This window comes from Manis pentadactyla, chromosome 19 (assembly GCF_030020395.1).
Source record: "Manis pentadactyla isolate mManPen7 chromosome 19, mManPen7.hap1, whole genome shotgun sequence".
NCBI lineage: Eukaryota > Metazoa > Chordata > Mammalia > Pholidota > Manidae > Manis > Manis pentadactyla.
Window position 1 is genome coordinate 3,273,412 of NC_080037.1, and position 27,114 is coordinate 3,300,525.

The 27,114-nt window shown below is 48.8% G+C and overlaps 1 long non-coding RNA gene across 1 annotated transcript; it reads right to left on the reverse strand.

Moving 5' to 3' along the window:
• Positions 1–740: 740 nt before the first annotated feature.
• LOC118908140 (uncharacterized) lies at positions 741–5,936 on the reverse strand. Its single transcript, XR_008994986.1, has 3 exons — positions 5,842–5,936; positions 5,181–5,364; positions 741–915 (listed from the first exon to the last, which is right to left on the reverse strand). It is a non-coding gene; the product is annotated as an uncharacterized LOC118908140 (long non-coding RNA).
• Between the last annotated feature and the right edge of the window lie 21,178 nt (positions 5,937–27,114).

Consider the following 27,114-nt stretch of genomic DNA (forward strand, 5'->3'; position numbering starts at 1 on the left):
TCCCATAAGCCCCCACAATGCTTATTCTCTGAGCTTGTTTTGAGTGCTACTGGAATCCACTTAAACTCTTTGTCAGTCTCCGGCCTTTCCACCTGTGACCTATATTAGCCACAATAAGTCTGTTTTCACAGACAAAACCCCCTTGGTGACCAACGTGGAGAAGGGCCGTGTGGTGAGTTCCACGTGGCAGATGCTGCATTCACGCCTGCACGCTTCTCAGGGGCTCCAGCGCGCCAGATTTCAGCATCATTGTGAGCTGGACACTTGTTTGTCCTCTCATGCAGCTTCGGGGGACAGAGACATAAAGGAGGATGGGCACAGGGCTGATCTCGGCTGAGTTTGTCCTGGAGACTCAGACTTGAACTAAGGGCCTCGCAAGAGGCTCAAAGGCTGGGAGCTTGAGGAAGCAGAGGGAGGCAGCAAAGAAGGGGGAGATGCACAGCTGGGGAACCAGGCTTTGTAGATGTGACTCCAGATCTATCTTGTTAGCTGTGCAGCCTTAGATTCTGTTTTAACCCCGCCGAGCCCCAATTTCCTCATCTGTAAAATAGGGATAGTGTTAGATTAAAAATCAGATACACGAGGTATTGTTCCCTCTCTGCTTCAGAGTTCTTACCTTACCCTGCTTTATTTTTATCCACAGCACATACCACCGTCTGACATCAACATAATACGTGTTTGTCATTCCATATCTATCTCCCCACCTGCCAGGATATAAGTCCCATGGTGGTGGTGGGGCTTCGCCTGTTCACAGCTGTAGCCATGGTGCTCAGAGGCAACAGGAGGCAGGAGAGCTCAGTGGTTAAGAGCAGGGGCTCCCAAGCCCGGTGCTGGGGTTCCAATAGGTACCTGCAAACGACTCGCTGGGGGAGCCTGTGGAAATGATCCAGCTTCTCAGTTCTCCAGCGTTCTTATCTGTGAAATGAGGGTAATAATAAAACCTCTCTCAAAGGGCTAGTCCAAGGATTAAGCAGCTAATATGCATAAAGTACTTAGACAAATGCCAGGCACACAGTAAGTGCTCAATAAATATTATGTAATAATAGTAATAGTAGTAATGAACCTGGCATATTGTGTGAATAGGTAATGAATGGCGTAGGTAATGAGTCGGCGCTGGTTGAATGAATGACAAACGTTTATAAAGCTGTGGGAACTATGTCTTGCACATAGTGAGGCTGCAATAAGTGAAAACTTTATACAGTGATGTGCCGATCGATATATGCTTAGCAACTGGTTCTCAGAAGGTGGGCGGCTGCTGTGTGATGTCTGCTGAGGTCTGTGTTACAAGCACTTCACGTGGCTGATTTCGGCTGCCATCCTGACGCCGCTGAGCACGGGGTGGGGGGAGATGCCCAGTGGCATTCCGCCAGAGAGCATTTCTGCCACCCAGATAGAAGAAACACGTATAATCTCGAGAACAGAGACAGGAGTAGAATAATTAGGAGGTGATGAGTTTTAAGTATGTATTGCCTTTGTTTTAATACAATTTAATTGTTAGTTGGTAGAACATAATTTTAATAATTGCTGAGTTTGTTTAATTTCCAATAACAGGCTCTCGGGCTTCATGAAAAATTTAACAGTTGTCTCTCCTGCGCCGGCACAAGCTAACCCCGGCGCACAGTTGGCCGTACACACACACACACACCCTCCCCTCGGTGCACGCAACACACAGGCTTTCCTGGCCCCAAACGGATAAACAAGGAAGAGCACGCGTGGCCCTGCAACAGCCCGGGGCAGACCCCTCTCCCCGGCAAAATATGGAATCGGATCCTAAGGAGGAAACAGACGGATGTCAACACTCGGCCGAACCCGGGGCCAGCCTAGGCTCCCTATGTCTGAATCTCTTTGTCTCAAATGCCGGTGGACACCAATGAGCCCTTCCTGAACTAGGGTTTCTGGGGATTAATTACATGGTCACTTAAGGGACTAGAATTTAGGAATTTGTCTGGGAAATGGGCAGAGAAGGCGGCTGCGTCGGCAGTCACTGCCACAGCTGGGATGTGTGGCTTCTCCCGCTGCCCAGTTTCTTACCCTCGGCTCTACATTCAGGAAAAGAAGTATGAGAACCAGAGAAAACTGAGTCCAGCCTGGCGACCATGCTTTGCTCCACTCACCGCAGCCCCAGAGTGAGTCCCCCAGTCGCCCTGGGCCCTTCTCGGAGTGCGGGCATCGTGCTCCTGCGTGTGTGCTGTCGTGTCAGGGCAGGGGACCCCATCCAGAGTCCCTGGGACCCTCCCAGGTTCAGCGCTGACGGCCCAGAGTGCCGGGGACCCCTCCGTCCGAGCAAAGCAGGCCCCCTGCTCACCCCACGCTGGTGCCCCCGCCAGGCCCTGTGGCGCTCGGTCCCCCAGGAGCACCTCGGAGGGTCTGAGGGTGTTTCAGACGGAGGCCGGACGCGGGGACGCGGGGACGCGGAGGGAGGCTCTTGTTCGCAGCTGTGCCCGGGGCCTTTCCCAGCCCGGCCGCCGGGGAGGGAGGACGGCCGCCCGCGGGGATCGGACGGGGAGGCAGCAGGGCCTGGGGGGGTTCCAGCCTCCGGCGGACGGCAGGCCCGGCGAGCGTCCCGCCCAGGCAGCGGGCCCAGGACGGGCGCTGGCCCCAGAGCAGCTCTTTCCCGACAAGGCCCGTCCGTCCCTCCGCTCTCCCGCCGCGGGTCCCCCGACTCCCCCTCCCTCCTTGTCCTCAGCCTCCCGCAGGAGCCGCGGACCCCCCCACCCCCTTGCTCCCGGCTGCCCATCCCGCCCCTTCCCAGCAGGCGCCTCGGAAACGCCCCCCAAAACACGGCTGGTGCAACCGTTTGTCGCTATGGCTGCCTCTCTCAAATCTGTTTGAGCCCATTTTAAACCCACCTATTCTTTTCCGTTCTGACCAGTTGCTGTCCTAAGGTCCCTATGCCTTCTACCAGCTGTGTACGCGGAATACAACCGTCCTATGGGGCGGGGGTGGCCGCCTGTCAGATACCTGATCCGGGGCTGATTCCCGACCAACACGGCTCGGTTTCAAGAGGCACTAACGCAGTGGCGGACAAAGCATCTTCAAGCTTAAAGGAAATAGAAGGTTCTCCTCTTCCGTGTGGCAGTGGAGGCTAGTGGGTGGGTCTGGCCCACGCAGCCCCAGAACCAGGATTCCTCCTGTCCTCCCGCGCGTCATGCCCAGGGCACTGTGCTCACGTGCATGCTTGAAGCCGGGGCACCACGTGTGAGTCGCAGCCGTGTGAAAGGGAACGAGGCCCGGGGGAGAAATCCCCACTGACGTCAGGTGCCAGCCGGGCAGTGGCATGTGCCACGTCTGCCCGTGTTCCACGGGAGGCCTCTGAGCAAGGCACGTGGCCACACCTAACTATGGCGGGGCTGGGAAATGGACGGCAGCCATGGGCCAGCTATAACTCCATCGCCGGGAGGATGGGCAAACAGATTTAGGGGGACAGCGTCAGTCTTGGTCTTAATGGTTAGGCGGTGAGTGCTGCGATGAGGCTGTGCCCCCATCACCCCCCATTTCCTCACTGTGGCCGTGGTTCAGCAAGACGTGCCTTTGCTTTCTCATCTGCACAACCTAGCTCGGGATTGACAGCAGTTGTCGCTGGTTCTCTGGACTGGTGGGGAGGGTAGGACACTGGTGGGGAGGGTAGGACACTGCGGGGGAGGGTAGGACACGTAAAGTGCTTGCTTATCGCAATGCTTGGCCCACAGTAAACACTCGGGTTTGTGGTACTTTTAAAGACGTTTACTTCATAGTCTTTTCTACATTATTTAATGTTCTCTAAATCTCTAACTCCCCTTTCCCATCCCCCTTCTTCTTTCCCCCTCCCCCCTTCCCAATCTTCACCCCCCTCCCCCGCCCTCCCCTTCTCCCCTCCCTCCCCCCCAGCCCCCACTATTCTAGCATCAGCTCCCATCTGACTCTCAGCCTTTCCGGTCCTCTTCTTTTCTGGCACCTGAGCATTTTCTTCTCTTTCTTTAATGTATAGTTTCTTTAAATATACAGCTCAGCTATATATTTAAATAAAGTTTTAAGAATGTGTTACCGAGCACTTCCGCGCTGGAAGTGGGAGGGGCCTTCCTCAGCTGCTCTGTCTGCCACATTCTTCGCAGGCGTGTTCCGCGCCTGGGGAGGGGGAGAAAGACTCCCTCTGGGGGGAGCCGTGTGCCTGGGGGAAGGCAGCCTGAGAGCTGAGGAGAGAGGGCTTCACCAACTCCTTTGTGCTAAAGGCCCCAAAACATGGGGACGGGGACCCGACGGAAAGCAGAGAGGACGGGGCCTCGGGGTCTGAGGGTCAGACACTGGACTGAAGGCAGTTGGCCTATGACCCCGGAGGGCTGGGGTGCGGTGAGCAGAGGGGCACCGAGTGGGCCCCCAGCGCCTCGGGCAGCTTCCAGGCAGTCTCCTCGCCCTGCCTGGGCATTGAGGCCACGCTCCCCAGCCTCACACCAGCCCCTCACACCACCCACGGCACCCACGACCCTCTGTGCCCTGGACACCCTGTCCTGCAGCGCCCAAGCCTGGGCAGGTGATGAATGGGTGCCAGCTCACTATGTTAGTAACAGTGTAGCAACTCGTGCCGCACCTTGCTAGGCACAGACACTGCGTGAATAGTAATCCTGTGAGATGGGGAGTCTTAGTTTCATTTTACTGGTTCCTTAAATTTAACACACCTCCAACAGGAAAACAGTACAGAGTGAAAAACAAATAGTTATTTTTATAAAGCTATATTCTTTCCCTATACCCATTCCTACTATATATAATTTTCCATGTTTAAAAATATTAAAATGGCTGGCTAAAATTTTTGCACTTGGTGCTTCAACACCCTTCAGAGAAAGTCTTAAAAAAAAATAAATAACAGCTACTACCAGGCTTACATTCATCTAAACAAAAAGAAGAGCCATCAAAGCTGTTTCTTCCAGAAGCAAGACTGTCACAAATGTCACTTTCACACTGTAAATTTAAGGGAGCAAAATACCACTGGACTTAGAATAGCCCTTTTGTCTCTGTTTCAAGCCAAGATGGTTCCAAAATTTTGGCATTCAGTCTCAAAACACCTCGCCCCACACTCAAGAACTTTAAAAATTATAAAGCACAAGGCAGTTACATAATCCATTAATTTTATCATCATTTTCATTTTACAATTTGAGAAACTGACACTCACAAGTGCCCATATCAATATGGAACATGGGTGAGCTTACCTTTCACAAATGAGTCTCAGAAAGATTCAGTGACTCACCGAGGTCCCCCACAAAGTGGGGGGAGAGCCCGGATCTGAGCCCAGTGGAACTCTGACCAGCTCCTGAGAGCCAGTGCAGTGGCGGGCCAGACGCCAATCTCGAGGACCGTCGGCAGGTCATGGACCCATTTCTTCTTGACCAAAGCCTATGATTGTGAAATTCCAAATGTTAGTTAATATGCCTGGAAAGTGAAGGTTTTGGGATAGCAAACTACGGGAACAGAGAAGCCTGCCTTGCTGTTAAGGGGGCAAACCATATCCAGAGACCCTAACCCTGAAAGCTGATGCTGTATATCCCGACCTTGTGTCAGGCTCTGGGCTGGGGGCTTTCTTTTGCGGCTCTAGATTCACAGCTCTGGGACTGGGACTCTGGCTTGTGGTTCTGGTCCATGGCCCAGGGAACCCAAGTCCTGGTAGGTTGTGTCACCTTGCCAGGCCCAAGTGACCCGGGACACACCCTGGCTCACTTCCCAGCACCTCCAAGGAAGTAAACAGGCCGTGGCCCGCCGTATATTGAGTCCTGTGTATGCATCAGCCTGTGTTAGACCCTGGAGCAATCAGCAGTCAGAGATGAAGACAGGGAAAAAATTGGAAGATGAAAGAAGTCAACGAGGACACAGTACCTTTGTTTTAAAAAGATGCTCACTATTAAGTTGGAGAGAGAAGAGAGTAGCGCAGGGACATTTAACATGATGAAAAGCAGACGGAAGGGGCCCAAAGAATGGCCGTGGCAGGTGGGGGCTGCCGAGGTGATTCCAAGGGCGACGAACAGGCAGTGAGGAGTGTGTTGGTCCTACAGTGGGTTATGAAAGCAAAGATTTGTTATAATCTTGCTACAAAAGACACATCCCCAACAGGCCAGTCCAAAGATGCCCTCTTGGTAGGAATATCATCGGGAGAAGAGAATGGTTAGATAATCATTGCTGGACTCGTTACAAAAAGAATGTTCTCTTGAAGGTCACTAGACTCTTGACTGACAGTCAGCCAGCTGGTGGGTGGGTAATTAATTTTCCCTGAACAAGTCTTACTCCCATTATAGTTTCCAAAAAACCACTTTGAGCATTTTCTCAGGAATGCTTGTTTTCTTCCCAGAACCAGGTTCTGAACGTCATCTCACAAGACGTTCTGTCCCATCCTTCCAAACAGCCCTACAGCCCTAAACTTTTGCCTGTACCAACTGGAGCCCATCAGTCACCCGGCAGGACCTCATTCCAGGCTTTGCTTTTCAAGAACTGGGGACACAGGTGGGGATGAGCCTTCATGCAAGGGCCAGGCTGCCCAGGAAAACCCTGAAGACAAGAGAAGGCCAGGATTCCTGAGCTGCATGTTTAAGGAAAAGAAGAAATGAATTCCTAAAATAGTCATTCTCTTTGGGGAGTTTCCATGTCTTCACTTGACATTTTCTTAAGGATTATATCTTACTTTTTCTAAAAAAAATATTTCTGCTCAATTCATCTCTATTCCTCAATCCTTCGGGTTTCTAATCTGGAGTCATGATGGATTTCAGGGAATGGCCAGTCCCCTGAGACTGTTTCAGATTGTCAAAGGGAATTATGGTCCTGCAAAGTTATGAGCGACGGCAGCCGTTGGCCGCAGTTTGGTTGAGCTAAGAGCAAAGAGTTTTAAAACTCTGTTGGGTGGTGTAGCTGAGAGGGCAGGTACCTTGACAGCCTTCCTTCTGAGATCATAGGCAACTTATTTCAATTAGAAGATGTCCTCTAAAAAAATGGACTTACATGCCTGTGAGGTCAAAAGAGGCAGTACTTGTTTAACATCCTTGAAATAAATTAAATTGAAAAGAGGAATGTAACTAAATTAATTAGTCGTAAATTTCCTGTGCACAAAGCCCAAGGCCGGGGGCTAGTCTAGACACTCTAAGTGGGAATGATTTAGCTCCAGCAGCTCTGTGCAATCACACCAGCGTCCCTTCTGATGCTTAATCACCGTCGCATCCCCCATTCAATCACCCTGAAAGCCTAGATCCTGGGGTTCTGAGTTCTGTCCCCTCTGGAGGCTGCAGCATCTCCTGGCCGGCTTCCACGGGTCTCCCCCTACAATCCATCAGCATTTCTGCAAGTAACTCCTAAAGCAATATAATATATGATTCTAAAAGAAACTTCACTAGTCCCTTATTACCTACAGAATGAAAAACAAATTCCCAGGCCTTCTCCCTCTGGTTCCTTGCATTTTTCGATTCAAAGTTCTTCCCCATTGTCCCCACTGAGATTAACCCTGGTCACACTGTCCCCCTTGCTGTCACCCAGACCCACCGAGCCCAGCCCACACCCATCCATGCCTTTGGGCCATCTCCCACACTGCAGTCCTCACCTCATCTTCTGGAACGGAGTCCTGCCTGGGCCTCTTCCTCCTCCATGGGTCTCTCCTAAACGGTCCCCGTCTCCAGGATTCTTTGTTCTGACATCTTGACCACGCCCTACACCCTAGTCTGCTTCCTCTCTTACGTGTCTGTGTTGTGTTCTAGTTTGATTTCACTCTGACGTCTTCTCTCACTCCTGGGGTTTAGGGATTTGTGTGCCGCTGTCTGGGGATCCCTACCACATTGGATGCAGTGTTTTGAACATAATAGACCTCAGTATTTGTCAAGAACTCAGGACAGGCTTCCTCAGATCTGCCTGGATTGAAATCTTCAGTCCCCTGTTTAACAGCCACATATCCTTTAGTTACTCAGCTCTTTAAAGCTGCCGTATCTTCACCTGTACGTGTCGCACCCATCTCGAAATGGGGTTGTGGGGATTACGTGAGGCAGAGCGTGCACAGAGCTCAGGATGGTCTGAGCGCAGTACTCCATGCAGGGCAGCGGTCACCGCTGGCTCTGCCTGGAATCCAGAAGGTGAAAACCCAGGGGCTCCTGACCAGAGTACAGGGCCCTTGGGCCATCTCCAAGGTGCATATGGCCCCTTAAGTGAAGACCAACCACCCGGCAGTGAGGCAGCGCTCCCCAGCACAGGTATAATGGGAGGCACTGGGTGCGCAGTCCTGCAGGTGCATGCGGGACAGGCTCAGATCCAACAACGGATAAACAAGAATGAGACCAATAAAGCTGCCTCAAGCCTGCAACGTATCAGTCACTTCTGAGAAGACCAGTGAGGCTGCCCCTCCCTCTCTCCAAAATCCATGGAGCTTCCTGTAGGCACCTGCACCACATGCCTCTTCTGTATTCCTTCCAATGGTCAGCTTCTGAATCCCCAAACAATTCATGTCACCACCTCATCTGCCTGGAACCACTGTCCCCATCAGTGAGCATAAGACTTTGAAGAAAATAAAAGTGTCTTTTCATTAGAGAGACATGGGGATTCTGTTAGACTCGGCTCGGAGCCCTAGCTGCTCCCAGTTACACCAGCTAACCCCTGACTGCTGCATGGCCCCAGAGGGGCTTAGTGTTCTCCTGTTCCCTTGGGTTCCTCTGGGCTCTCCTCCTACAGCTGTGCACAGCAGTTGTTTCTAACTGGAATAAATTACTGCTGCGGGAGCTCCTCGTCCTCCGACCAGAGCCGCTCCCACAGAGGGAAGGAAGTGCAGTTCCAGCACCACTTTTTAGTGTTTCGTCACTGCTCTGTGATATTAGTGCTGCATACCGGTGAGGAGACCTTGCCAGGATGGGCGTTATGCTTCTTAGTAAATTCAACAACCATGCTTCTGGCACTGTCCTAAGTCCTGGAAAGAGCGTGATAAGTAAGACATCTTTTCAGTGCCTCACATGGCCCATCTGCCATCCACATAGCAACAGTGCACTTTATCTGAAATGTGAACCAAGTGTCATCGCTCCCCAGCTCATTGCATCTCTCTGCTCAGCCAGATCGTCTCTCATCTCTTCAGCACCATCTCCAGTTTATTGAAAACAGACAAGCAGAGTGGGGAAAGATCTGGGCTCTGCCGTTTAGACGTGTTGACTTGCCATGCTTCCAGCTCCGGGAGAGCATCTTTAGTGCAGCAATCACTGCTGACGTATGCAGAGGTCATATGAAGGGACCTGTGTGTGTTCCAAGCTGGGGCCTCAGCCTAGCGGGGCCCAGGCTCCTCAGACGCCAGGAGAAATTCTCTTTCCAACAATGCTCCCTCGAAAAGTGGATGCTCTTTTCCCTGTCAAGTCGCTGATCACTCATTCTCCCAGGCATTGCACAGACCAGAAAGCAGTTTAGTTTGCTAGGAGCCTCTGGCAGGTACTCACTGATCTTGTGTATTTCCATGGAGTGTTCTGCCACCTCGTCACCAAATACAGTTCCTTCATTACTCCTGAGACAGGCTTGAAAGTCACTCCCTCCAGGAAGCCCTCCCAAATTCACCTTCCCCCATGTCTAATCATTTACAGGCATACCTGTATGGGGGTTCAGTTCTAGACTACAGCAATAAAGCGTTACCATAAAACAAGTCAAATTAACTTGTTCGGTTTCCCAGTGCATATAAAGTTATGTTTGCACTATTAAAAAAGGAACAACAAGCCCCAAATGGAGTCCTTTGCCCTCCATGACAGCAAACCAAGACTTAACTACAGTTTCCATTTATCCCAGGAATGTGAGCTTTCAGTTAGCCTGAAATTTCCTGAACAGCAGTACTGAGGGAACCTGCATGAGTGAGAACTTGTCTTGCCTTCCCTGGAGAAAGAAAGTGACCTGCCCTGAACCAATCCTTTCTTTTATCTTGCTAATAACTTCTTGCCCGCACCCCCACCCCAATAAAGTACACCCCATTCTGTACAACTCCGCAGAGCATCTCTCTGCTTGCCAGATGGGATGGCTCCTGATTAATGAATCATTTAAAGCCAATTAGATCTTCAAATTTACTCGGTTGAATTTTTTTTAATGACACTGTACTATAGTCTGTTAAGTGTGTAATGACAATATGTCTATAATAATGCTGTGCATACTTAATTTTAAAATATTTCATTGCCAAAAAATGCTAACCATAACCTGTGCTTTCAGTGAGTCTGAATTGCTGATCACAGATCACCATAATAAACACAATAATGAACACATTCGAAATATTGTGAGAATTACCAAAATGTGACAGAGACACAAAGTGAGCAAATGCTTTCACAAAAGTGGTGCCAGTAGGCTTGCTCAGTGCAGGGTTGCCACAAACCTTCAATGTGTAAAAACGAATTGTCTGTGAAACATAATAAATAGAGTACTTACGCCCAGCAGTTACATGGTTATGTGTTCAGCTTTGATCGTGGCCTCCTCCACTTGTCCATATGTTGCTGAGACTACAGGTTCTTTATCCTTTAGCCAAAAGCTATGGATGTGTTGTGGCATTCAGAACTTTTCTGATCTGAGAATGATAACAGAGATTCTAAAGTAGCACCCATAATCAAATGCATAAAGATTTGTCCAGTGACACTTATGAATATTCACACTAAGTGTGGTACAATCAGTTCTTATGGGTTCAGGTTAGGTTCTGCCATATATGAGTTCAGTATTTCAGAAGTGTGCATCTGGGCGCCTAGCAATAGTCACCACTACCAAACCTCCCCCTGGGCCAGGCACCCTGCCCTTGTGTGTATTATCTCATTTAAAAGAGCCATAGGAAAGAGGTAATAGATGAGGCTAGTGGGGCTCAGAGAGGGTAAGTAATTTGCTTAAGGTCAAACCTTCAGAAAATAGAGGAATCAGAACTCAAACCCAAGCCAGCTTGACCGTAAGCTTGAATCTTGATGGCCAGGCAGGTTTTGCACTGACTGTTCCCTCTCACATCTCCAGTTAGTGTTCCATATGCAAGACGGAACATGTGAATGCTTGCCAGTGAGAAACAAACAGGAGAGCATCTAACTTCTCAATCTGTAATTCACAAGTTATACTTGCCTTCCCTCAGAAAAACTGGACAGCATTTAACATCAGTTCCTCAAGATGAGCACCACGCCTCCAGAAGCCCAGGTGAGACCCGGACAGACAAAGGCACCCATGGATATGAGCTGATCGGTCCCCGTCAGGAGGCATGTGGGCCCCCCTGGCCCCCACGGTCCTCTTCAGATCCCTCAGAATCCGTCATCCACAAATAGAACCCAGCAGATTTCAGCTAAGTCAAAACAGTTTCTCTAGATGTTAAAAATATTTTTTAATTGTTCATTCCTTCTCTTGAAAAACTGGATATGCCCACAGTACGGTGCTTTCGTTCCTTCCCAGCGTTAACAGCTGGGTGGGGAAGTGTCCTCACGGGACGAGGCCCGGCCACCTGCTGGTGTGCTGGGCTTCCTTCGGCTCCAGGATGGTCAGCCCTCACCCACGTGTGCCAGCTCTGTGACCTTCCTCAAGGTCTGCAAAAACAGCTGACGTAGGACTCAGAGTGGAATGTGCACGTGGAGGGAGACAAGCTTCCCGTCACTCCCACGCTGGGCAGGCAGATTTGCCAGTTAGCACCTGAAGCGCCCTGTGTGGGCAGTACCTGCTTTGCACCATCAGTGCCTACACCGGCCCCTCAAGGGGATGTCTTGTTTTTAGAACTCTCAGGGAGAGTTGCATGCTCAGGAAAAAAGTACAAAGATAGCAGTGAAGTTCAGACAACTGTTATTCTAAAGCTTGTCCGGGCGCCATGGGCAAAAGGCCTTGGAAAGATCCGTGTGCCTGGCATCTTGTAAAGAAGAGCAACAGTGACGGCCTGCCTGCTGACCAGCCCCACCTCCCTCAGACACACTTAGCCCTCTGGGGGGGACTGCGGTTCAGTACACCCTCCCAGCACTATCATAGACTGAGTTGAGGCTGTGATAGTTAGTCTTGTGAAAATTTCTACGTGCTCCCGATCAGCTGAGTTCTGTGGGCATGGGAAAGAAAGCCAACAAGCTGTGTGACCCGCTTCCTGGGAGGTGTGGGGCCTGCCAAGCCCGCTCACCGGGAGCTGGAATGGAAAGCAGATATGGTAAATTGTACTGTTGTTTTCATTTGGACCCAAGAGGCAAACATCCAATTTGAGATCAAATAAATGGCTCCTGGGCCTGAGTTAGCTTTCCAAATAAGATTCACTCTAGAGCAGTCTGAAAATTAGAACGAAGCATCAGCAAAATTCTGCCTATACTTCTTGGACTAAGCAAGAGAAAACCCCAAGGGGGGGACCCATCTATACCAGATACCGTTTATATTTAGAAAAGCACAGCCACAGGGTTAGGGACTAGGGAAGGTTCTTACAGAATTTTGACTTAAATGAAGATAAACAGAATTTAAACGTACAGCACCAATGGTTCCAAAATAAGCAGCTGACGTTTATTGAGTGCTTACCATGTGCTCAACCCTGCTCCATGTACTCTATAATTACACAGTATCCCCAACTTTCAATTTGCAAATAATAATCCCCCCCAAACTATGAGGTAGGTGTTATTACTATCCCCAATTTACATTTGAGAAAACTGAGCAATAGCTAATATATGCTGGTGTCAAGAGTCAAACATAGAATGTCTGACTCTAAAGCCCATGTGCTTAATTACTAACCTTACCTAGAATGTATTCTTACATTGCTCCAAAGAGAAGTTCAGGTTCTATATGTCTCACCTATAAGGTAGCACACATTTTTCCCTTCCAGTAGCATTTCCTGCCTCCTCTTTAGTTTGTAGAGCTTCACATTGTTTGGGAAGTAACATCTCAAAGAAATAGGGACCCTCCTCCGGGCCTAGGAGGTGAATTATTACTGGTCTGAGCCGCACAGAGCAATCTCCTCTCTCTCTGTGGGAACTGGTGGACGTGGGACACAGATCTAGCTGTGAGAACTGGCAAAATTCCACTGGGGTGTCTGGGAAGGATTTTGCTCCGTGATGCACAGAGATAGTGAGCTAGTCTGCTGCATTTTTTCCTTTTTTGAGTGTGAGTGTGTAAAGCATGATGCTGAGAGTTGAGACAACCACGTCAGGCTCCTCAGCCAAGGGACAAAAAGCCAACACGCTGAGAACGGCATTGCAGGAAGATTTTTAAAAGCCTGGGTCTCTGGTGGAAGATTGAGGCAACACAGCAAACCCGACTCCTCTATCTCCAGACTTCTGGGAATAAATACATACCTGTTGCTTAAGCCATCATTAGGCAGTGTCACTTTGCATCCAAATGCATCCTATCTTACGTATATACAGATATATGTACAGATAGATGTTTTGTTTATACATTTTTCACCTTTCTTTATTCCAGTTGACTTGTGGCGACTTGGCCAAGTAAAACTAATCAGCCAAGAGACAAAAGGAAATAGACTTGAGCAGCAGTTTATCAATACTGTTCTAGAAAGGAAAAGCTAAAGACTGCTGTAGTATCATTTACCTGTCCCCTCACCCGGTGTCGCTCAGGTGCATTGGCCTACGGGCTGGGACTCAGCAGGAAACCGAATGAAATACATCTCCAGGTTCCTCATTAGTAAAATAAGCAATCTGAACCAGAGAAGCCTTAGGTAAATTTCAGCACTGCCATTTTATGCTTCATGCTCTGTCTATGAAGAAGGTCTATGTTGTAGTCATTTCTAGAGATAGCCTCTCAATAATGACATCTTTAACCACTTAATCAAACAGCAGGAACTTACCAACAGTCCTAAGTCCTTCCCCTCTGCAGGCCTCAGCTCCTCATCAGTCAAATATGGAAAATGAAATCGATGTTCTTTAAGACCCTTTCCAGCTCAGAAACCCTTGACTCTGGCCAGGTTCTTAAATACGTGGTTCTAATACTCGTGGACTTCTCTTCGATGCATATACAGCCAGGTACTGGTAGAGTCTAAACCACACCTAAGACCCTTCTGGAGCACATACTTACCGTAAAGTTAAGTGGCCCACTTAGTTGGGAGCCCCTCGTTTACCTCTGCATCCTCACTGCTGAGCACAGCATGTGGCGCACAGTAGGCCCTCAGTAACTACTGGTCATCCAGTAATGGCCACCATTTATTTTAAGCGTTGACTCCTTGACAGTCATTTTAAAGAGAGCATCTCAAATCCTCACCACAATCCTGCAAGGGCAGTATTTTTACATCTATAACCTGAATAAAACAGGGTGGCCTGGAGGCCCGTCTAGCAGGGTGTCACCTGCAAGTCAAACACACAAGAAGCTCTTTTCCACCCATCTCTCTCCCACCTTACAGAGACCTCTGATCTCCATCTTCTTCAACTGCCCTAAGAAACCTCCCAGCCTCCTCCCTGTTTTGGTCCACTCCTTTGGGTTGATTCTGTTGTGCAGACAATGGCCTCGGGCCCTGGGTAACTTAAATTAGGTTGAAAGTTTAGCTTCTCCGAGGTCTCCAGCTTTCCCAGCTGACGGCCAGGTGCAGTCTGCAAGCCCGGGTTTGCACCAGCATTTGGGGCCTGTGCCCTGAGGAACACTGGGCAGCGGGCATGCAGCTGCTTGGACAAGGTTGTTCTCTCCATGTCTGCGGCCCAGCGGCTGCCTCAGGGCCACCTGAGGGCTGGTCAGAAACGCAGAGGTCTGTCTCCACACCCGTCCTTCTAGCCAGAGTGTCCTAGCGTGAGACCCAAGATTCCACATTTTTAATAAGCTTCTCAGGTGGTTCTGAGGCAGAGCCCTGCTTTATACCACAAAGCCTTCCGAATTGCACTGCGGGTGCCTGGTGTGCGCGGAACACGGACCTCCCCTGGCCCCGTGGTAGTGTTTCATCTTCCTTACAACACGGCGTTCCCAAAACACAGGCAGTCCTTGACTTCTGAGCCCTGCGGGTTTCAAAGCTGCCTTAGTCAGAGTGTGCAATGCAGTGTCCAGAGTAACGGCGACCTGGGTTCCCGCAGGCCTGGCTGCGGGCTCCCGAGCTGCCCGGCCTCTCACAGTGCTGCTGTGAGGACACACACACAGGAGTGCCCCCGGGGGCCGCAGGGACAGCTGCTCCCGGAGGCTGGGCCATAACAGCCTGACCCTGACTGCCGGTGGGGCGCCCCTGCGGAGGCCAGAGCAGGAAGCAGTCAGGTGGTGACCGAGAGCAGGGAGCTCTGGGGGCTTCTGGGGCAGAGGTCAGAAAAGGAGCTTCTCCCAAGACCTCCAGGGAGTGGGCCCCCCAGGGAGGAGGGGACACAAAAAGCAGGGTCTGTACGGGAGGCCCTGGCGATGGCCCCCATCACAGGGGCAGGGCCCTGAATGGGAGGGAGGCGGTGCTCTCGGGGCTGAAGAGGCACCTCGAGGGGGCGGGAGAAGCAGGGCTCCAGGCCCAAGCAGCCGGGGCCCCACCCGGGATGAGGGGCAAGCCTCTCCCCAGAGCTCCCTGCAGGGCTCCCTCTCCTGCCGCCTCGGAGCCCTGTTCCCTTGGGAATGGACTTCAGCAGCCAGCGGCCCGTGTGGGCTCCTCCGAGGAATTCAGCCACTGAAGAAGTACTCCCGACCTCATTATGGGGTGACCTACCCCCCAGACTCTGAGGGGACTTTGAGAGTAAGGGCAGTGGGCGTTTTGAAACTCAGCCACATCCATGATTAGGAGCAATTCCTGTCGACAAACATTGATCCAATGTCTCCACGGACACACTAGGTCTGCAGAACCCGGGACACGGGGCAATCAGTCCTTTGGCAGAGCGTCAAGCACCGCGAGTCAGAACACATGATCTGTGAAGCCACTGGGACAGAAGCTTCGAACACAGGACTCCTCAGAAAATGCTTGCCCGATAAGACTGGAAAGGTCAGTGGGATCATTGATTAAGATAATCAATCGCCCACATGCGGTTAGATCGGTATAATCAGAACGTGAGTGCTGGAAGGACACGAACACGGGCACAGCCACCTGTACAGGGAGACGGGCTTCAGCCCTTCCCTGCGCGTCTTCCGCTCGTCGTGGGACCAGCCAAGCTGGTCGCCTGTCTGGGTGGCCTCAGGACAGGCACGCGGGGAGCTTTTTGTCGCTGCACGCTCCCGGGTCTCGGACTCCACGACAGCCGCCCCCATGCCCTCCGCAGCGTCCCCTCTTCAGCCTTCTTTTGAAGGGACTGCCGTTGGTCGTCCTGCCTGACGGTGCGCTGCAGAGTTACTTGGGGCAGTGGAGTCCTTTAAAAAGTAAACCTCCCACTCCGATCCTTCAAGCCCATAAACAGAGGTCGCCCAGTCTTCCTTTCCCCAGACCCCGCCTGCCTCAGAAGCAGTCCTGGAATCGGAGGGACGGGCAGCTGCTCGGAAACCTCCGTTGGCACCAACTGTGGCCTCTGGCAGAGGCTGCAGACTGCCAGCTGCCATCCCAAGGTCCCTTTCCCTTCTTTCTTGGTAGCAGTGTTCTAATTAGGATGGGAGTAAAACCAGCAGAAGCACTACAGCTCCCAGCCTGTCTGGCGCCTAGTAGAGTAAGCCCCGTGACGGAAGTCTGGCCAGTGATATGTGAACGGAAGCATTATATGAGATTCCCAGGAAGACTCCTTAAAACAAAGCTGTGCCTTTTCTCTCCTTCTAGTCTCTCCTTCCTGCTCTCTGTAATACACGTGTGATGTTTGGAGCTCCCGCAGCCATACTGAGTTCATATCTTGCCTGAAGTCACACAGCTACTTAGTTACACAGTAGAGAACTGAAGCTCCATCTCTTTTTTATAACAAACTTCTGATGAAAGCGGACTTAAAGTTTAAGCAAAACAAGTGGTTCAATGCAAGGGTCTTTTCAGTAACTTTGCAGTACAGACAATGTAAGCAGAGTGTGGCTTATCCTAAGAAGTTTGACTCATGTCTTCTTTTATGATCAAAACGTGAGGTGAGGCGGCTCTGGAATAGAATGGTTTTGGTACAAATCCTTGCTCTACTGCTTCCCAGACGTGTGATCTTCAGCAAACCGCTTTCACTTCTCTGAGCCCCAGCCTGCCTTGCCCAGCAGGCATAGATCAAAGAACAGTGCACGTGAAGCTCACAGCACAATGTCTGTGTGATGGGTTAGCTATTAGCAACTTTGTAATGCAGAGCAGGAACGAGATTACAGGCCGGAGGCAACCCACTCATTTTCAGAAGGATTTGAAAATAGTTCTTGGGAGATCCTGCACAAAATAGAACAGTGTTTATGGTGTTTGTGTGCATAGCAATTGTGTGAAGCTGGGCAAGTTACCTCTCTTCCTTCTCAGTTTTCTCATCTGTAAAGTGGGAATTACTCCTTTACACAAGGTCATTGACCAAAAGAATCGATGACCTGCAGAATGACACACAGAGTTGGATATCATTATTACCTTCACAGCCCTGCCACGTCCTTATTTTTCCAAACTGTGACAAACCCCTCCCACTTCCTTAGCTTTCTTAATTTCAAACTGTTACTAGGATTTCTTTCATACTGTTGAAATTAATACCTACCGTTATGATTCAGAAATGCCAGCCCTAATAAGGGTGAAAGAATCAGAATTGAATGATAGAGAGAAAAGAATGCCAAGCACACAAGAATGGTAGTTTTTAAAGGAAATGTGGTAATTTCTAAAATCACAAAGCCCATCAGGAGACTGCAACAAAATTGAAAACTTTTGTGTATCAAAGGACATGATCAGCAGAGTGAAAAGGCAACCCTAAGGAATAGGAGAAAATATTTTCAGATCATGTGTCTTATAAGAACATAGAAAGAACTACAACTTAACAATAACAACAAAAACAACCCTATTGAAAATGGGAAAGGACTTAAGTAGACATTTCTCCAAAGAAGGCATGTAGATAGGCAACAAGCACAGGAAAAGATGCTCCCCATCACTAATCATCAGGGGAATGCGAATCAGAACCCCAGTGAGGCATCCCCGCACACCCATCAGGATGGCTGCTACCAAAAAATTAGAAAATAACAAGTGTCGGCGAGGATGAGGAGAAACTGGAAACTTTGTACACTGTTGGCAGGAACATGAAGTATGAAATGGTGCGGCCACTGTGGAAAGCAGCATGGAGGTTCCTCAAATGGCTAAAGATAGAACTACCGCGTGATCCAGCTCCTCTGTTTCTGGCATAGACCCAAAAGAGTTGAAAGCAGGTAGGCAGAAAGTGAGGAGAGGTAGTTTGCCACTTCATTTGGAAAAATTAAGAAGGGTCAAGGGTTAGGAGGCTGACTACAATGATGGTAATGAGACAGGGACCGAGGGTGTAGTCAGAGTAGGGTGAGGGCCTCCGGGAAAAGCGGGAAAAGCGGGGCGGACTATTTACAGTGAGAGCAATGTAACAATGGGCAAAGAAGTCCCCATTGAAACTGTTAAGCATTATGCAAAGTCAAGGTCACACTAATTCTCTAGGGTAAAGATACAGACATCTTCAGTGAGATCAGTTAAAGGTCAAAAGGCCAGGAGCAACTTGGCCTGGAATGTCTGAGTGTTCATAACCCATGACTCCGCTGTCAGCCCTGGCAATCAGACTATGACCCAGCCCACCTTGAGGACAGGGCACGTGATGCAAGTCCACACCCCTAAGTTTTTTCATGTTCTCGAAAAATCCTCAACTGCCTATAAAGCCCCCTAGACAACGCACCACTTTGGGCTCTCTTGTTCCCTCCTGGTGTGAGCCAGGAGCTCTATTCTTTCACTTTATTTCTAAATAAAAGCCTGTACCTTGCTCTCCTACCTTGAGTGTTTGTGAAGCTCATTCTTTGGCTTCGTGAACAAGAACCCCGGCATCAGTAATTCACACTGTATTCTGCAGCTAGTCATCAAATTCTCAAAAAGGTATTTATACCCCCATATTCATAGCAGTGTTATTAACAGTAGCTAAAAGATGGAAGCAAGCTAAGTGTCCATCGATAGATGAATGGATAAACAAGAGTGTGGTATATACATACATAATGGAAAGTTATTCAGCCCTAAAAAGGATGGGAAGTCTGATGTACACTAACTACATCAATGAAACCAAGGTCTTATGCTCAGATAAGCTAGTCGCAAAAAGACAAAACCGTCTGATCCTACCTACGTGAGGCCTTTAGAGTAACCAAATTCACAGAAACAAAAGTAGAAAGGTAGTTTCTAGAGACTTGGAGAAGGAGAAAATGGGTGGTTGCTGTTTAATGGGTATAGAGCTCTAGTTTTGTAAGACAAAATAGTTGTGGGGATTGGCTGCACAGCAGTGTGAAGATCCTTAGCACTACCGGACTGTACACTTAACAAGGGTTAGGATAGTCAATTTATGGTATGTGTTTTTTTTTATCACAGTTTAAATAAAATCCCCCAAGAGAATAGCAATAGGAGGACATGTAAAAGGGACGGAATGGAGAACGAGTAGGTGACGGGAGAGCTGCAACGTTACGTGGGCATCAGCAATGCCCGGGACGACTTGCGTAAGAGTTGTGCTCCAAATTAAATGGGCCTGCTTTTGAGCGCTCTCATGGAAATGGAATGCTGGCAGGGTGAAAATACCACGTAATCAGGGATAAATGGGCACTACGTCTGCTTGGAAGTAAAAGGTCCGCTGGGGCATGTCAGGGAGGCTGGTGTCAGAACTGGCCTTGTTTAACAAACTCATTAATGGCCTGGAAGAAAACAGAAGTTGCCACCGCTAATGAAATTTGCAACAATATGCTGGCAATGCCCTGGCCTTGGCCAGAGGGGCGTAAACATTGCTGGGATGCAGAGAGATTTTCCACTAGGTAGATAATTGGATTAAACCGATGACTTCCTGGGTTAAGAACACTGCTTAATTCTAGCTCCTGTCTCCAGAGCAGACAGCAAATGCTGAAATGGGATGCAGGTCATAAAACCAGTCTTGATTCAGGCCAGTGGGAGAATGATGGTTTCCCAGAGCACAGCTCCGTCTTCGGCCTCCACCTCTAGGCAGGAGACAGTGGAATCCACGCATGAAAAGGATACAGAAGAGGAGAAAGTGCAAGAGGAGCCGGTACAGTGCTTCTTCCGTGGGGGAGGTTCTGGGCCAGACACCCACCAACCCTGGGCCCACAAGGCATGGAAACTTGGCACAGATGTTGTCACCCTCTCCCCTGCTTAAAAGCTGGTTGTTTCCCAGGGTGCTTGGTCGCCATTCCATCCCGGGCCACTGCGCTTGGTCAGCGGTGGGCAGAGAGCTCACGCTGTGCCCGTCAGCTTCCAGCCCGGGCCTCGCGGAGCAGTGCCCGCCCCGGCGCAGCTGTCCCGGCCAGGCCGGCTGCCCAGAATCTGCCTGTAGGGCTTCTCCGACAAAGGCACTGTTTCGATCAGGACAGTTTTCTGAGCGCAGAGTCCTCGTTAGCATTTACTATCTCTGCTTCTGCCCTCTAACTTCCACTTATAGCCCCAAGTCATCATGGCAGTAACAACGAGAACAAAATGTCCCTCCCACACACACCTGAGTACCACCTATGGGCAAGAACTACAAGACACCATAATAGAAAGCGTTGCTGGAAATCTCAGGAGGAGGCACCCTGCCCACCTGCCAGGCCTCCAGCTCACATGTGACCTGCTCAGGAGGCCTGTCGCATCTCCCGCGTCTGAATTAGGTCCTGCCCCGACCCTCCCCACCTACGAGGCATGTGCTGATCCGGCCTGTTGTGTGGACACTTAGCTGTGTGGTTGTCTGTTCCTCCACTGGGCTGGAAGGCCCGTGAAGAGAGGGGCTGTCTATTTTGATTTCCAATGTCTGACATTCGATAAACGTTTTAAAGAAAGGGAGACGGGGAGAAGGGAAAGTTGCTCAGAAACAAGTAACACGTAGTGACGAGGATCTCAAGTCAACCCACCAAAGGCTGTTCAATCTAAGAACCTGAAGGTCATCTCCTCCCCTGCTTTCCACGAGAGAAGCGGAAGAGCACGGCTGGCTGTAGGGCCCCCCAAGCCCATCTGTCCCTCCATGAAACCAGTCCTGGGAATTCCCCTGGTGCCCAGGGGAGATACTCCCACTTGAGCAGCAGGACAGAGACTGGAAGATGAGGTGGGGGGCGGGGGTCCCCAGCAGTTTCATCAGCAGTGCCCTCTCCTCCCTCAGTCCAGGGGTGTCAGGAGCTCCAGCAGTGGAGAGAAGGGAGGCAGTCAGACAGGGACCCCTTTGGGAAGCAGAGACCCTCAGGGCAACCACTCTCCCCTCCTGGTGGGATGGGAAATGCAGATGCCTGCTTCCTGCTTTGGAAGCCAACAGATCAAGGCCTTCCCACTGTGGCTGTCACCCAGTGGCACGGCTAATAGGTTCTCTTCTAGGACTTTGAATACTGAGTGTGCCATGTAAAGGCATTTTTTTAAAATTTTGGTATCATTAATCTATAATTACATGAGGAACATTATGTTTACTAGACTCCCCCCATCACCAAGTCCCCCCCACATACCCCATCATAGTCACTGTCCATCAGTGCAGTAAGATGCTGTAGAGTCACTACTTGTCTTCTCTGTGTTGCACAGCCCTCCCCGTGTCCCCCCACTACATTATACATGCTAATCGTAATGCCCCCTTTCTTTTTTCCCACCCTCATCCCTCCCTTCCCACCCACCCTCCCAGTCCCTTTCCCTTTGGTAACTGTTAGTCCGTTCTTGGCATGTAAAGGCATTTTTTAAGACGTGTCTGGAGGACGTTGGTCCCGTAATGTGACCCTGACCACATTCCTGCTGCTGAACAGTCCTAACGTCTAGTTTCCTGGCCTGCAAGGGGTGCCTGGATACCTGCCCTTTTCCAAGCCTAGTTATCTGGACTTTTTCAATTCTTGGACTCTATCTCATTCTAATAAAATCCCCTTTGTCTAAATTACCAACGTCAGAGGCTTTGTGTGCAATGCTAAAGCCTGGATGGACTTCCGGAGGCTGCTGGAGTCATGCATTCCAGTCTCATGCCTGCATTCCATTCATTCATCCCAGATAGGGCTACTGGAAGTCCGTCATGCCCCGTGCCCTGTGCCAAGTGCTGGGTGTACAAAAACAAAGAGGGCACACTCTGCTTGAGGAGGCAGGGAAATAAATCAGCAATTAAAACTGAAGTGGGGTGATGTGTGGTAGGGAGTCCTGGGAAAAGGATGATCTCGGCGCCTCCCGGCACACCTCAATCTCACTGCCTCTCCCAGTTCGAAAGGCGCCTGGAGCCTATAGAAGGCTCAGATGAAGATTCTGACTCCGTGCCGTCTCTGTGGGGAGATCCTGTGTGAACTTTCTCTATGACGGGCTGAATGGGAAGCCAGAGTTGGAGAAAGCTCCAGACTAGGGTCATAGGCAGGGGATCACATAACAGCTGGGGTCGCCGGGGGAGTTGCCTGGGTTCCTGAGCCCTGAAAGGCCAAGTAGGATAGGATGAGCAGACTGAGTCCTCTCTGCCCCCGAGGCGGGAGAACAGAAGAAAATTGGGGAGCAGGAGGCTTGCTCCAGGGCCCTGGCAATCTGCCGGCTTCTGCACACTGCCCCAGGCCACAGGGAGGACAGGCTGCTGACTGGCAGCTGGGAGCCAGGCACAGGCACACAGAGGAAGCTGAGGCAGGCACCGTGAAACAGAGCTGCTCAAGAGGAATGCCAGCATTTCGCCTATGAAGTCACAAGGGCTGAGGGAGGCTCAAGTGCAGTGCTCGCAGCAACAGCAGAATAGTCATCAGGAACTTAGAAAGAAAAATCGCAACTAAAAGATTCAGGATAGAAATCAAAGAGGATGGTCATTGTTGAGACCCAAACTAATGGCCTGGATGGTCAAATTTAAGAAATATTTCAATGCACAAAGGAAAAGTATAAAAAGATGGGTATCATGCAGGAAAATGTAAGAGGCATGAAGAACTTATCAAGAAGACCTGATATGTAACCTATTGGTGTTCCAGAAGAGGACACTCATAGTAACGCCTCTTTCAGCTCTGCACCAAAGAATATCCCAGTCTTTTATCTTTTAGATAAAAAGAAAAACCCATCAAGCAGTCAAATGAAAAGAATATAAACTACGTAAGGGAAAAATAAACAGAATGGCATCAGATTTCTTTACTGCAACTTCGGAAGAGGGAAAACAGGAAAATAACATCCACAGACAATGTGAGACAGCAGACAAGATCCTACACCCAGTCAAGGTGATTCACTTTTTAAAGTGAAAGGAAAATGCTTGGGAATATGCCAGAAATCAGAGACTGTATAACTCTTATAGTTCATCTTAGCAAGAGAATCTAGGAAGGATATCCACATGCAAAAGAAAAATAATTGGGCCCCTGCTTAATACTATACAAAAAAGTAACTCAAAATGGATCATAGATCTAAATAAGAGCTAAATCTATGAAACTCATAGAAAAAAAAATAGGAGTAAATCTTCATGACCTTGGAGATGTATATATATATATCACCAAAATCACAAGCAACAAATGAAAATATAGAAAAATTGGCCTTTGTCAAAATCAAAAATGTTTGTGGTTCAAAGGACATCATCAAGAAAGTGAAAAGACAACTCAAAGAATGGGGAAAAGTATTTGTAAATCATACATCTGATTAGAGACTTGTATCCAGAACATGAAAAGAACTGTACTAAAAAGATAGACAGCTGGGTGGTGGGGAAGATAGATAACTCAATTAAGAAATGGTCAAAGAATCTGAAGAGACATTTCTCCAAAGAAAATACAAAAATGGCCAATAAGCACATGACACGAAGCTCAACACGGTCAGTCACTAGGAAAGTGCAAATCAAAACAGCAGTGAGATACCACCTCCGGACCAGTAGGAGGGCTGTAATTAAAACACACACACAAAAACCCAGATAATAATGAGTGTTGGGGAGGATAAGGGGAAACTGGACCTTTTTACATCGCTGGTGGGAATGGAAAATGGTGTGGCCACTTTGGAGATAGTTTGTCAGGTCCTCAAAAGTTTAAACATAGAGTGGTCAATCTGATTAGAAATTCCATCCCTAGGTATCTGCCCAAGAGAAATGGAAGCATTTGTCCATACAAAATCTTGTACATGAATGTTCATAGCAGCGTATTCATTATAGGCAAAAAATGGAGACAACCAGATATCCAACAACTGATGAATGGGTGAACATGGCACATGCATACAATGGGATGTTATTTGTTAATAAAAAAGTGTAAGTACTGATCTATTCTACAACATGGTAGACCTGTAAAACATTATGCTAAGTGAAAGAAGCCAACCGCAATAGAGCACGGGTTGTATGATTCTGTTCCATGAAATGTTCAGAGGGGGCAAATCTGTAGAGACTGAAAATTCATTAGTGGTTGCCTGGGGCTGGCGAGAGGGGCAGGGACGGCTCGGGGCCGACTGGGATGGTTTGGGTATGGAGGACAGAGTTTCTTCTTGGGGCAGTGAGAATGTTCTAAAGTTGTGTGGTGATAGTTACCTGACTAAATATACTAAAAAAACCACGAGACTATGTACTTCATGTGAACTACAGCCCATCACAGATGTCTTTAACATTAAAATTTGACTTTTTTTCAATCACACTAAACACATTTTTTTAAATCTGCATAGAGGGAACTCTATGCAAAGAACAAATGAACTAGAACAGCTGCTTTGAGAAGTAGGAGAAAAATGAGAGAAGCAGCAGTGGTGAGCAGTTAGCTGAGCAATACTATGTGAGTAATTGAATCTAAATGGATAATAATGAACTGGGAATATGAAACATACATGTTTGTTTTAAAAGGTCTCTGGAAACAGAAGGCATACGTTTCAAGGAAAAATTGTCTGAATTAAAAGGGCTTAAGACTCAGAGGTAGCAAAACCAGCGGCGGAGGTAGAAGGGAAAGTGAAGCTTCCCGCAGTCATCTTAGCGGGTGGGGGGAACCTGGCATGAAGTGACGGCGAGGGGCAAATGTGCGTCTGGGCGGAGGAAACCGCGGTATGTTGTTCTCAAATAATATCGGAAACACATGTGTCTGACTATTAATGTAGAGAAAGTGAATCAAGCATTAATAGAAGGGAAAGCAATTCCAGCTTTTCACATTAACAAGGGAGATAAAGCGGGGAATGGCGTGGAGAGCAGCTTGAAAAAAACTAGCAAATTAAGAAAAGAAATAACAATGTGACATCATTGTTTAGCCAAGCTGGGTTTGTCTGAGGTTTTCTCATGGTTACCCTGGGGCTGTGGGTTTGGGGAAAGAATGCCCTTCCCTCCAGCCGTACCAGGTGACAGATGACATCCACACACCACCACTTGGTGACATATATTGTCATCACCTGGTTAGGGTGGTGTTCACCGGGTTTCTCCACTGTACAGTTACCATTACTCTTTCCCCTAGTCTGTTCTTTGGAAGCCAGCCAATAAGTCTCCAGCCCTCGAAGTGGGTGGGGCTGGAATTAAGCTCCACCTACTGGTGCAGGGAAGAGTTACATAGATTTGTTTGAAATTCTGAAATGAAGATTTATCTCTTCTCCCTCTTGCAAAATAAATTTTTGGAGAGCATAAACACATAAGTAAATATATAAATAAATATTCCAATGTGGAATGACTGAAGTCCCCTTAAAAAAGCAGAGGCTCTTCCGTCAGGAGGGATACGACATAAACAGTCTAAGCAAAAGAAAGACCTTCCTAACCAAGACTGAAACCTCAGGGGCTGTAAGGAAAGACATACACATATTTGCCAACATTTACTTATTCCACAGGTACCCACTGAGCACAGTCCTGCACCTGGCGTCCTTCTAGGCACTGCAGATACGGCAGAATTGAGGATGGAAACCTGCTCGCCCAGAGCTCTCATCCTGGGGTGGGGGGGGGGAAGACAGGAAGCAAGCAGACCATACATAATGTGCCAAACGATAGGAGGCCCGTGAAGGGCAGAGCTGGGTGTGGGGCTGGGGGGACAGGGCTGTCCTGTACAGGACGGTGGGGGCACGGTGGCAGCCTCTCGGATTTCTCTTCAAGAGGAGCCTGCTTGGGGCAGTGTAGCTGATAACGTCAGCTGCTGCCGTACGTTCAGCCCTCGTGCCAAGGCCGTTCTCTTCCCAAGCTGCTCCCAGCCCATGACTGAGCATGGGTGCCGACAGAGGCTGGGACCTTCCCAGCCCACCTAGGACTCCTCTGTCAGGCAGACCTTGCTCGGGGACTCCCCAGAGGCCCGGCTGAGATTTCCTCAGAGCTGCATCGTGTTCTGGAGCTTTTCCCACCAGCCTCCATTCTTCCCCATCTCCTATCACAGGTGTTGTGCCTGCATGGCAGTCGGAAACCTATTTCTGCCTATGGCTGCTCTTCCTCCTGTCGATCTCTTACACTCAACAACAACCAGGTAGTTACATACAAAATAATGAAGTTGTACCCCTACCTCAGACCATATAAACTTTAATTCAAAGTAGATGATGGACCTAAACATAAGAGCAAGAACTATAAAACTTTGAGAAGACAGGGCAGGATAAGTCTTTGTAATCTTGGCTAGGCAAGCCTTCTTAAATATGACACCAATAGCACAACTGACTAAAAATAAAATAGCTAAATCGCATTAAACTTTCAACAAAGCTAAAAACCTTTCTGCTTCAAAGCATATCATCAAAAGAAGTGGAAAGACAAAGTACAGAATGGGAGAAAATAACTGCCAATCATATGACTGACAGGGGATTTGTATTTAGAATTTAGAAAGAACTCTTTACAACCCAATAATACAAAGACAAATAGCCCAATTAAAAAATGGACAAAGGATTTGAATAGATATTTCTCCAAAGAAGTTAGACAAATAAATAAATGGAAAGATCTTCAACAAAATCAGTCTTCAGGGAAATGGAAATGAAAAATCACCATGAGAAATATTTTCCACTTACTTGAGTGACTATAATTAAAGAGAGATAATAGCAAAGGCTGGGGACGTTGTGGAGCAATCAGAACCACCATCTACTGCTAGTGGAAACGTAGAATAGAGCAGTCTTTTTGGAAAATAGTCTGGCAGCTCTTGTAGCAATTAAACATAGAGTTATCATATGACCCAGCAATTCCACTCCCAGGTATCTGTGATGGTGGACTGTATGTGTTAACTTGACTATGGTATGCCCAGATAGCCAGTTAAACCTTATATCTGGGTGTGTCTGTTAGGGTGTTCCCAGAAGAGGTCAGTGCTTGAATTGGTGGACTGAGTAAAGCACAGGGCTCCTCCCAGTGTGGGTGGGCATCATTCAATCTACCAAAAGCCTGAAAAGAACAAAAAGGC